Genomic DNA, 13,775 nt, shown 5'->3' with positions numbered 1-13,775 from the left:
AGGACACTTTCTTTTCCACTTTAGCAACTTACAGCATCCTCAGCAAACGCACAAAGCATTAATTGTGCACGGATCAGGAAGCAATGAATGCCAGCCTGAAGGAATAGGGCAGCACTATTTACTTAAGGTCGTAAGAGTGGAAGAAGAAAATCCAAAAACATCCCACAGAGGATTCCATAATTTTCCTTTGTTATGTCATGTAATAATCCCGAACTTGCTCTGGTTCATGGATGCTTTTTGCCTTTTTGAACCATGATAGTGCCAGAAACTGTTTCACATTAAGGCAAGGGTTATTTCTTAGACGCAAATTTCTCTTGTAGCTTAAACCCTAGTAGGGATATTTCCTAATAATAACCCTCACTTCAGCACCACATAGTCATCACTAATCATTTAAAAAAAATCTGTTAACAATGCAAATATTGCACCATTAACACATTATGTTGTTTTTTTTTAAATGTAACATTTTTAACACACTGAAATAATGCTAATGGCAGACGAACATGCACTGTACATTCCTTATATCCAGCTGAACCTTGAATTAAGCAAAACTCTATGCCTCTTAAACATGTAGGTGGGTTTTGCCTGACTCCCATAAGAGACACAGGGTGAGCAACCAACTCAGATGACCTATCACTGGGGCTTGTTACCCTCATTTGAAAGATGAGAAGAAAACAAAATTACTTAACAAACACAGAAAATAGATTTTTTTAATCTTAGACCACATAGGAACAAGTTAACCTAGTTAAAAATTACAGCAGTAATTAAGTGTGTACCTCATCTTTTGGGGAAAATGTAGAGGCAAATAGAACAGGACAAATACAGCTCTTGATTTAAACTCTTCAACTCTTCTAATCTAATACAATCTATCTGCAGCAGACAGATAGTTAAGTTTCATGTGCTGTTCCACATCAACTTCCTTGGTTTTTTTACTCTTTGTTCTATGAAATAATAATCCTACTGATTATTTACATGACTACTTTTATCATGGTGGTTATTTTTAAAAAATCTCATCAGCTCCAAGGCAGGGAAAAAGTTCAAAACAGGAAAAATGTCTGTAACAAATTTCAGATTTCTGAAAGTAGGAGGTTTTTAATACACAGTGTCAGGGTGCATTTTTTGGTGCTCAGTGTTGCAGAATTACCTCTCAGTCAGTGAGACAAAGGTTTGATCAGACACACACTGAAACAATGTTGTTATTTACAACTTAAATCCTGCCCCTCTGCCCCCACCAAAAATAAAAAAAAAAAAAAAAGTATTTGCAAATTTCAAATGCAGGGGAGAAATTGTAACTCTGATTTCTCAAGCTGTTTTTCCAGGCCTAACACACGCTTATCATGTTTATCATGCTCATCATGTTTAAGCTGCAACAATGTATTACAATTTTCAAGGAGTCAGAATTAAAAGCAGAATAATTGGAACACGTGATGTATTATTCATCACAAATTATAAATGTATTTTAGTGGGAAACAAAAAGCCTTTTAGTTTCTAATATTCTAAACAAAAGAGCACATGCAAATAATCCTTCTAGAGATTTTAAATGTAGTATCAGGTTCTAAATATTTAGCTTTATATAATGATAACTGAAACTATTCTGTTAGCTGAAGTGTGAGAAAACTCAAGAAAAGCAAAATATTTTTTTTCATTTATGACACTGTCCATCTGCTGTTCTGCTTTCTAAAGAGTTCACAACAATACTTGAAAATTTAATTGGTGAAGATGGAGGCTGCCAAAAGTGAAAAGAAAGTGCATTTTTCATGAAACTTTTCAGCATTTTTCTCTACATCAGACATCAAAGAAGGTGTTAGTCTAAACATTTTCATAAATCACAGCTGAACACACCCTAAAGCTTATTTTAATAGTTGAAAGAAAAGACTAATGGTCTTCATCTTTCATGATCCATTCAATATTTCCCCACAGTATATGTTCACTCTCAAACAATTACACTCAGTATACATAGTGCATTATTATATCAGCATCTTAGTTATCCATCTCCCCAAGGTATTAGGGAAAAAAACATGTTAAAAGCTTCAAACTCAACCACTAATGCAACTAAATAACTACAAAACACATTTCAGCACTTTTCTGAGGAAGGGCTGATCAACTGAGTCGATAATTTCATACCTGTTCTCAGCTGTAGGTAATTGACCATCATTTCCCGTGGCTGTAAATGTTTAGTGACCAAGAGACATCATCTACTCCTAATGCTTTTGGTCACTGAACTCTCAACAGTGAAGCAAGGGGAAAACCAAGAAGCACTCGACATCATCACAAATAATTCCAATGAAAAATCAGCATAACAAGGACACAAATAAGAAATCACATTTTATTCAAATACTTTGTCTGATAAGGAAATTTCCTAACTCATTCCTATGTAACCTATTTCCTACTGTGCATTTATTTCCTTAATAGAAACTATAAACAGCCCCATAAATACCCTAGGCAAGGACTAAAACCTTTCCTGAAGTGGTGCTGCAAACTTGATCTGAATTATAATTTTGTATGAAATACTGCATTTCCTTTCTACACAGCTCAACTCCGAAGTGAGCAAAAATACATCCCAGTCCTCTATAGCTTTTTATATCATCAACAAGTTTCATTAGCACCGAGTGCACAAGGGTCATTAAATGAAAACATTAAACAGTAGTGGTCTCAAACCCCTCCTTTCAGAAACTAATCGTCTCCCTTGAGGTTGATATCATGACCTGTTGTCCTATTTCAGCAATGCTGGGGTTATTTAATCTATTTTACAGTGGGGGTTTTTAATTAACCTTAACTAATTATCAGTTGTATGACAGCACCAAATTCTCTAATAAAACTCATAAATTACTACATTTACTTTTTTCTAGGAAATACCAAGACCAACAGCATGCATTAGACTATAACCAAAGACCAAAACATACAAAATACCACAAGCTGGATAAGACCATAGCCAGCAACAAGATTAGTGTAGCAAACAGGCTTCAGTTCTTGTACATCCCATTTTATGTCATTGTGCCTACATGTGTAGCTATCTCAATCTTCAGATGCATTTTAAAGTCTTTCACACTATTTCATCCTCATATTTCCTTTCATAAAAAACAAGGTACATCTCTAATCCCACAGAATAATCAGTGAAGTTCTTAAAAAATTTCTGCCTTGAATTTAATTTTTTTCCATTTGTTATTGGCTTCCTACCTATTCTGAGTATCCTTGCTCAGATCAAATACTTCAGGAACTGCTTATTTACCCAAAAAGCCTTTTTCTGTGAGCAGCAGATAGCAGGAGCCAGTTTCAAAACAAAGAATGTAGGTGGTTCTTTATACAATGTGTAAAGAATCTATCACCAAAAGCATACCATGGTGATTAAAAGTTCAATAGGATCAAGAGGAAACAGAACAAGTACATATCAAAAAAAATTAAACACATTAATATTGGCTAAACACACAGAAACTGCATCCAATCCAGAAGTATCCTGCACAAAAGTTGCTGGAGAGTGGAAGAATATCACACTAGTCCCATTTTATTCTTTTTGAATTTATTCTATGTCTATAGTTGGAGATAAGACAAGAAGTAAAGTGGAGCCTTTATCTAGCCCAATATAACCATTCCTAAATTGTAATCACTCAAACAAATACTGAGAAAATTTTGTTGATGCACATTTTTGTTGGTTTGGAATTTGAAATGCTTGCCTGTAGGCAGCAAATGGGCATATCCCCCCCTCAGCTGTACAGCCTTGGTAAAGTAATTTAAACAATTATGGCAGGGGTGTTGGACCAAGATGTTCTTTAAGGTCATTTTCAACTCAAACCATTCTACAATTCTCTTAATACCTCAAAACATACATTCTTCAAGGTACATACAAACATTTCCAACACCAACCCATCAACTAGTCTGATGGCTAAGCAATTAACCATGGATCTTGAACAGAATATTTAAAACATTTCCAATAGCTAAAAACTGCTCTATTTCCAACTGTAACAAACTGTTCTGCTGCTCTCATTCACATATAGACACATGCATGCTCCTCAAAAATGCATTTTTCTGAGAAACTTAAAAAAAATCCTTCTAAACAGTTTAACGTATTCTACAATTAAGGATTATATCTAGCAGTGGAAACACACACTCATCAGCAGGCAAAAAAGAGAAAATTCTTCTGTAATCCATCCTTCCCATAAGGCTGGTAGAGTTTTGATAATTTATTTTGGTTATGAAACAAAGGAGAAGGATGACTTTGGTACTGACAACTATGAATGGGGCACTAAGGAGCAGGGTGGGAAAATGTGTTAACATATGACTAAGAGACATATTATATCCTAGAGTAAAGGTCAAATCTGCATGAAAAACTTGTTCATAGAGAGATACACTAATCTTTAAGTGCCTAAAGTAAACTATCAAGAACTTTTCAGCAGTGTTTGCACTTGGTGTCAGCACTCTCTCAGCACCACATCCACTACAGGCTTGAATGAACTCAGCAATAAAGAACATATAGTGAAAAGTAGATTATATCTCAGCTGGGTTCTTCATAATTAAAAAAAGTTAGACTGCATGTTAAGCAGAATCTCTGAAAACATAAATTACTTTTAAAGGTTGAAGCATGCTTCAGTTATTTTAATCTATGAAACTCCATTGAAAAAAATTAGAAGCAACATGGACTTATAGGAAATCATATCTAGAAACCATGCAGCAATTTAATATCAAAATTAGCAAAGGCCAAGTACTTACAAAAGAGGAACATTTTGCAAAGATGTGACACAAATTAATATAAAAATAACATGAGAACACATTTGAGATAGCTATCCAGTATATATATAGACATACCTGTATGCTCAAATAAAATTTAAAAACCATAAACAAATAACAAAAGAACAATTAGAAACTGGCTAAAAAAAAAATATTTTCTATAAATATTTTCATGGCCCTTTCTCCACAGAACATCACCACTGTTGCTGAATCCTGAAACAAAGTGAGAACTTGCAAAAATATTTACTACTATCCTAAAAATTCAGAACCTCTTGTCACCCAAAAGATTATTGAACAGGCTTGGATTTACTGAAATTTAAACAAAGGCTTCTCTATGAAAGCTTTAACTTGGCATCTCTGTAACAAGCCAAACCACCTCACTAATCAATACAGAGGGTTTGATTTCAATAAGGGTGATAAAAGTTACTCTAACCCTGGCCAGCTACAAGCCCTCAACAGATGATGGTCATTAGGGCTCTAGCGGGGTCCCACGTACTCGGGCTGTACAAATGTGTCCTATTAGTACAGGCCCTGTCTGCTTGGCAACTCCGGGCTCAAGACAAATGGCAGCTGCTGCCCTTCAAGGTCTGAAGTCAAGTCCTCTGGGAATCTGAAAGCCCAACTGGAAAAATCAAGGCCTGTTCATTAGAGACTGCTTCAGGGGAAACTTGCAAGGCTGCCATTAGAACTTTATAAGAGAGCTAATTATTTTTATAAGACTTTTAAAACTATCAAGCACACCCAGTTATAATAAAAAGTATTTACTGCTGGCATTCCATTACAAAAGACATTGCTTTTTGTCAAAAAATCTGCTGGTGACAGTACACAACTGAAGTCTTTGTATTGAAAATTTTAATGAGTCTTTTAGGAGAAAGTTGTGTAAAAATTGACTAGATGAGAGAGCTTCTTAAGTGAAGGTATAACACCACACCCACTAATGTGAGAAAATATCCCAAACACACTCATATCAAACTAGTGAACCACACAAAAAAGTGGGCTGAGATTGTGCATGTGTGATTATCTACCCTTGAAAAATAGAAGCAATTCAAGAAACAAATACATTCAGTGTTGCAAAGGTGACTGAAAAGAACAAACAAAATCCTTGTTTCAAATCTGCACTGCTGAGGAACAGCCAAGCATGCTGCAGTGCGTGTGTATTAATAAATCAGTCAGAATGGCACAGGACCCACATGGTACCAAACATTAAGGCTAAGCAGAAAAATGAAAATTATTACTGTTTCAGTATTTTTCCTCTATTTTATCACACAACAAAAGAAATAATGATAACTCCTTTCATAAAATATACTCTGGGGAAAAGCTGGTACATGACCTTTTTTTTTTTATTCATAACCACAAAATTCTTTACTATTTTAACTATGAAACCAAATCAAAGTTTCTGATACTGAAATATTTTCCCAGCTGCACAGCATGACAACACTGTATTGAGTTCTAAGGTTATAACAGATCACTAGTACAGAGTATTTATTACAAATCTGTTAAAAGTGCTATATGAAATTCATTAGTGCTCCTTAATCAATTCTTGGACCAACACGCACATGAGCTTCCGACTGCCTAATTCAAAAAAGCAATTACAACCCTAGTCCTCATGTAAAAGGACGACAGAAAGAAGCTATGTGAAACCAGTTTAAAAGAATGAAAATGTAAAGAAAACAGATTAGGAATGATTTATATCAATGCCTAGTGCTGAAGTTAATTACAACTAACCCAATAAAATAGTGCCTTTATTATTGTACAGCAAGTAATAACCTTAGACGCAAAAACCAGAACTCTTTGCTGACTTTTGCATGCTCAATTCCACAGCACACTACATTAAGAATTAAAGAAGTAGTAAATAAGCCATACAGAAACAGCAGGTTTTTAACTAAAAGCAGAAGACTCCCCTGCTGTTTAACCATGTGGGTTATTCCATGTAAACAGAGCTTCCTATAAACTAGTATTATGTTGTTAGTGGTAAATGCCTAAAACTATAATGAGAGTTTAATTTCAATACTTAAAAGTTAGAGTTCAGGTCACAGTAAGCTTTTATAGATTCTGAGAATAAATTATACACATGTAGAGCTGGAGTTACATACTTAAGTAGTAGATTCTTCAGTAAAAATACCACAGAAAAAACTGTCAGTTTATCCGACAATGCCTTTTGTGCCATGAGATTGCTCTCAAAGTGACAACTGTAGTCTTCTCTACAAAGGACATAAATCTATCCTAAAAAAACACATTGTTATGAAAGATATACGATATAAAATATAACAGCATATACAATCTTTAAAAACTATGCACAGCCAAAAATCTTGAGATAGGTTGCATTTGCCAAAATTTATGGTAACACCAAATATTCTTAAAACAGCAATAAAAGAAAACTTTAACTTAATCCAAAATTCATACAAAATTATAAAAATATCACATATAAATACAATTATAACAGTAAGAATTTTCACAACATGAAAGCTGCATATCTCTCTGATCAAAATCCATAAGCCTCATTTTTGTATCTAGTTTCAAAGAAGTATGAAAAACTGGGGAAAAAACTGAATAAGTGGTTTTCAGGTCCCCAGTTTCTGATGGAGGAAGCAATTTCCCCAGGCAGCTTTTCCCGTTCTCTCTCCCACTAGCAAGCTGTTGCCATGACACCCCATGAAACAAAATTAGGGGTCAGGTTTGAGTTCATCCAGCAGCAAACCTTCTCCACTGCAGTTTCCTCTCCAGGTTCTTTAACCATCGGCTATTTTCAATGCCAAGATGAACGACTAGTTTCAGAAAGAATGTGAACAGGAATCTTAAAAATTAATTGAGAAATCCAAGTACCAAGCAGTTCTGTAAATAGGCAGCAATGGGAAGCACAAAACTCTTAAGTCAAAGGAGATGAGTCAGAAAAACAGACGTGAGGAAAAGCAACAACAGAAGATGAACAAAGGGAAAAGATCCAAATAATTAAGTTGCAGTGACAGCATAATTTTCATTAACAAAGGCAAACAAATTGAGGAATAGCAGGAGCATAACGCAACTGACCCTTGATTTCAGTACTTTTTTGTTTAACTGTGATTGTAATTTGAGATTTTGTAAGACCACTGAACAGGAAGGAAAATGCCTTTCAAGGTAGACTACAAATTACAAAAACGAGAAAATCACAGCAAACTCAGTGCTGTACAGCAGCACCAGAAGTGCTGGACTGGTCCCACTGATAGCAACATTCATCATCACCATGAAATAGCAGCAATCTTCCTGCTCAGTGTTCTTGGCTTCAAATAAATAAATTTAACTAATAAAGAAACAGGACACCAGTTTTGGAACCATAAGCCCCTTTATACACCGGGGGGGTTGGAAATAATGATCTTTAAGGATCCCTTCCAACCCAAACCTTCGATGATTCCATGATTCTGGTATCACCCTTTTACCCAAATGCAGCTTGGTTTCTATTTAAACTCTCATAATGAATGCATGCACATAATGAACATGATTCTTGTTATCATTGTGCCTTTGAGGGAATGAAATTCAAGTATCTAAACCAATCCCACCTCTTCACTCATAACACCGGATGTCCAAACTTGTCCTTTGATATTCCCTAAGACAATCCTATCCTAATGCAGATCTTTCCTTAAAACATTTAGAGAAAATGGGGCTAAATCTTTTTTTTTTTTTAAAGGCAGAAAAACTACTATCTCTCCCATTACTCTCCACTTGCATACTCTGTTCCCTTCCTCATCCTAGATCTATTGTCTTTATTTACACTAAAATATAATATATATAAAACGTGTTGCAACAAAGGTCTCTATTATCATCTGTCAGTACAATAAACATGATAATAATTTTTTGCTCCTTTCACTGCAAATCCTTACTTGCACTCACCAAGCAGATTTACCACAAGAAAAATATATCCACCTTGGTATCAGGTAGAAATAGAAATAAATATCTGCAGAACGATTAAAAGAGCACTGGAAAATCCAGCCGTTTCTTCTGAATCAAAATTGACTCTGAACTAGGATCTAATACCTAATAGACCTCAATGTCATGATTACTGTATAATCTGAATTATGAGTTTGTATCACTTAAGTTAGCACAAAATAGTCATGGAAAAATTAGTGCATTGCCAACGATCCTTGATGAGACAAATCTTTTCCCAGCTCCACAAATGGGCAAAAAGCAGAGATGCATATAAGTAAGAGTGCAAGTCAGACAATAAACTGAACAGCACCACTCCACAAAGTTTCTCTGGGTAGAACTTCCAGTAAATAGCACAGCTTCCCAAATCCCGAGTTCCCCAAGCAGTTCTGCTTGGAAACTGAGACACATTATTTGGTTTATTAACACAAACAAAAAAAGTTCTCATATTTGTAATTAGTATTATATCAGCAAGAAACATTGCTGCTCACTGAACTTTCCATAATCTCCTGCCCCTCCCCTGCACTAACCCTCTTTCCATAGTCTCAAATTAAACAGACTGGCTGTAAAACAGCAGGGTGTCAAATTAAGCACACTTTATTTTCAGAGGTCTCCACACTTCGCGGCTGACTTCCTGTCAGGAAGAGTTCCATTTCAGTGCAGAGCCCCACCAGCAGGGAGCTCACAGAATTAAGTGCCAGTTGATATTACTTTGTTTTGCATTTACCACCCCTGAGAATATTGTTCAAAGATCTAGTTATAAAGTCAGCGTGGTATCATCCTTCTGACTAGACTGCCAAGCCACAGGGTGTGCTCTTGCTGCACAAAACTCACCTTAAATGGTGGTGTTTTTTTAAGTCCTAGTGTGCTGGTGAAGCAACAGGATGCCTTTTTTCTTCAGAAAAGTCTTGCTTCTGCAGCTAAATTATGTTCCCTCAGTTTTGAACATCTGCAGCACTGTACATTAATGGAAATTAAGCTGTCCTATTCCCTATCCCACTCCCAAGATTCACATTCACATTAGACAATCCACTCTCCTCCCTAGACATAAAAACGTATACATTAATCAATCAAACTCTCAGCAACACAGCTTTAAAGGGCTAATATTTCTAACTGTAGAGGGTGTGTTTTCCATTAAACTCACACCAACACCATGTCCTGAATTTCTCAGCAAATGCAAATAATTTTTAACTCATGAGAGTTTTTCTTCATATGAGCTTATATTATATGAGAAGTCTACAGAATCAGTAAAGATTGTACTTTAGAAAAAGAAAATCAGGGAGGAAAAAATCCTCATTTTTGCCACAGAATTCTGTTTTAGTAAGAACAACTTCGGAAAGTTCATCTCTCTACACTCCAGTGTGGCAAACTATTTCAGAGAATGGTTTTGTGGTTTGTAACCCTATCTTTTATCCATTTCTCTACCAAAAGCCTACAAGACATATTGGATCCTCCAACCAGAATTCCAAGAAACAATGCTTCTCATCACTCCAAACAAAAATGTCACAGCTTTACTACACCTGTACACTTGTACCTCTCTATACACTTTCTTAGTCTAATATATAGAACCCATCTTGACTTTTTTTCATACTTCAAAACCACGAAGCTCAAAATTCCTTCCCAGAAAGCAGATGCATAGCATAAACCAAAAAACACTAGTTTTTGCTCATCTTAAAATCTCACATTGTACATTTCATCTCCAAACGGGAGAATGAGTAAACCCTTAAAATATCCTCCTAGACCAGGTGTAAGGGAAAGATAAAGGGATATAAAGCAAACACATTTTTTACTGAGACCACCACCTGTGAGGATACAACTACCAAGTGCTTCTTGCATCACTAAGTGAAGAATAGGTCACTTATTATTCGTGCAGTATTGGCAAAAAATTCTCAATACATCCAACCTATTTTCATGCTTAAGGCAAAAACAAAGTTAAAAACTTCTTTGATTTCTATTACTAAGCAAACTGTGAGTATACGTCCATTCATTCACGGCACATTGTTTCTTGCATGAGTCTATCACAATAATGTTTTTAAAATTTAGCCACTGTTGAACACAGACATTTTAAATAGCCTATCTATAATCCATACTAAAAGCACAATATTCCTGAAGCCAGCAATTACACCTAAGAGAAAAAACAGATTTCAAGCAGATCTGAAGTGTAGTAAATTCTGAACCTTAGCAATTTTAAGAAAAGGAGTTTGAAAGAAACTCCTACTTAAACATACTAGGGTGCTCTCCAAGCAATTCCATGGAATTCAACAGGCAATTAAACTCTCAGACAATTTAGAAAGCAACAGGAAATCAGAGTGGGGATGAAGTTCTTACAGACAGGCCTTGCATTATCATGGGGTTTCACACAGAAAATATTACAATAATCTAGTTCTGGAGAGACAAAAATCTACATATTGCTTAAGTCAAAGAACAAAAAAATATATGCAGCTAATTTAAATGTAATTTCAACATTCTCCAGTTCAAAGGAAAGGTTTTCCCAGCTGTTTCCATTTATTTCAATCTTATCAGATTTGCACTTCAGACAGTTATCTACCAATCTGATCTTCAGTTTTAGACACTTCAAATGTATAACACAGTTCAATGAAGCAAGTAGCAAAATATCCATAGCACATGTAATCCATTTGTAATTATCCTAAGTACTCCACTCAGTGACAAATACCAAGCATGAAAGTAGTCAATAGACGTTTTCAGCACCCAAACTGAAATCCTCAGATTTCAGAGATGGAAGAAAAACTCACACTCAGGAAGGAAAGAAGTTACACTATGCATAAACCCCCAGATATTTCAGTGTAAGGGAGAACCCAGGTGTTTTAGAGAACAGATTTGGTAATGTAACCTTCTGTTTTGTTAGAAGGAGACTTACTGACACGACAGAAACTGAAATCCAAGCACCAAAGGACCACATTTAAAGAGTCTGGATTCCACAGCCAGTGCCCACCCACACCTTCCAGGCCTTTCATTCACATTCTCCCAAGTTAATCCTACTGACCACTAGCCAAACAGCTCACTGTGTGTATATCAAGTGTCTTGCAATGCAGGAGAATGCAGAAATCTTGTATCACAACAAATAAAAGGAAATGGCAATTGAGGACAAACAGAAGAATCACAATGTTGCTTTTACAAATTGAGAGAAACTAATTTGCTTCAAAACTAGACTTTTCTACATCACTGCTGGATGCCCTTAAGCTCCTGGACTATTAGCTACTTTGTGAGGATATGCTGAAACTTTTCAGACAGATGATTTTACCTGGTGATAATAATTGTCACCCAAAACATTATTTGAACTTAAATCTCTTCTGCTCCAGGAGAATACTTCGATAGCATGGCCCCTGGCTACTGTGAGATCTACCTTTTCCTCTCCCTGGCTTCCCATCCTCTGTAGATTAAAACATACATTGCAGGGGAAAAAGAATTATTGAGGAGAAAACAGTTTATAATGTAAAGTCTTTTCACTGAAAATATCAGAAGTAACACTATACATAAAGCTCAACAGACATTTCCCAATTACTTTCCACCCAGTTGCATCCTAAAAAAGGTTAGGACGAAGATCTTCCATGTTGTTTTCCAGTTACAAAGATCATGTAGGATTTGTTACTAAATCACACTAGAAACATCCCTACTGCTGTTTGCATAATAATCATTAACATGCTTGGCAATCCTGTGTTTTCAAATGCTAGGATTTACAGTTCTACTAATGTGCCTGGATCCATTTGGTATGAAGCAGATCCGAGCAGCTTAAGAATTTAGATAGTCCACAGTAGAGTAAGATGATCTTGAATATTCTCCCTTCCACAGCCACCTCATCTCTACAAAAACTTAGGCTAGCAAATATTCTTCCAATCTTCAAATACCTCAAACAAGCACAAGCAATAAAATTTAAAAATAATTTTTAAATATTTTTAAAAAGATGACAAAAGTGCATTATAAAGTTTCTGGCACAACATTTCATGGAAAGTTAGCAATATAAGGCACAAGGGAAACACTTATGGGCATGATTCATGCAAAATCTTCCCCTAAACCTCTCAATTTAGACATCGGTAAGTTCTTTATTCAATTTTTGTGCATTAAGATCTAAATCATTTTCATTTGCCTGAAAAAGCTATGTTTCTTATCATTTTATCATTAAAGCAATCTATCACTGAAGCTTTTTAACTCAAGTACAGCTGCATTAATCTTTGATACAGACTAAGATCCTATTGGCAGAAGTTCACACTGTATAAAAAGAAAACCTTTCCACTCCTGATATCTTCTAAATGGCTTTTGAAAGGAAATTAGAGCATGTATTACAGTTGATAAAAAAATCACCTGACAGCTTACAAAATCCTTACAAAATCTACCCTTTATGCCAAAGCACACACATATATATATATTTTTGACCACATATCTAAAGGATTAGCAAATTCTTTTAAAACTTATTTTCAGCTGTTATAACAAAGTGATTAGATGGAAGAACACTATTGTGACTAAAACATGATCATCTAATATTTGAGGCACATAAAAAGTATTTCAACAGCATTTATTCTCTTCATATCTCAACCAGGATATTGCTAAAGAGATTCCATGAATCTGCTGACTTCAGCTGCTATGGTATCACAGTGACATTGGTCTTTAGATAACCCATAGTCAATTCAATTAAAACTTCATAGCAATCACTGCAGTTATCCATCACATCAAATTGCACTTAAAAGTAAATTAGGAACCAGTGCAGATCAAGAGCATCAGCATAATGTGTTCTCTAAACCAACACTGAAAACCTGCCATCTTGTACATCAGCTAAAATCTCCAAGCAATTCAAAGGCTTGCCACATTTTAGAACACACTGTAGAAATCCATTCCTGAGGTAATGAACTTGGATCATTGATGCAAAGTTATTTTTCTGAGCAGAGGATACTCATAAAAGCCTGAAGATCCCTCTGCATTCCACAAACACTTAAGCAATGGGGTGGAAGAGGAAGGAGGCTGTGGAAAAATTCTGCTGAAAAAATCCAACTTCTATTGCTCTTCCTTAGGGAAAATCACGGAATCACATGGTTGGTATGGGTATGTGGAACATGTTGGTATTGCTCAATTAAGATTCCTTATCACAGTAAGAGAGATGAAACTACCAAGATGCTGCTCGTGCAAGAGATGCACGCTGACTTCTT

General features: G+C 35.6%; 1 protein-coding gene across 6 annotated transcripts in view; it reads right to left on the bottom strand.

Annotated features, from left to right (window-relative positions):
- LRBA (LPS responsive beige-like anchor protein) overlaps positions 1-13,775 on the bottom strand; it is a 369,517-nt gene that overhangs the window by 249,809 nt on the left and 105,933 nt on the right. The window lies entirely within an intron of this gene.

This window comes from Agelaius phoeniceus, chromosome 4 (genome assembly GCF_051311805.1).
Source record: "Agelaius phoeniceus isolate bAgePho1 chromosome 4, bAgePho1.hap1, whole genome shotgun sequence".
In the NCBI taxonomy this organism is placed as follows: domain Eukaryota; kingdom Metazoa; phylum Chordata; class Aves; order Passeriformes; family Icteridae; genus Agelaius; species Agelaius phoeniceus.
This window is presented reverse-complemented; position numbering and strand designations above follow the sequence as displayed.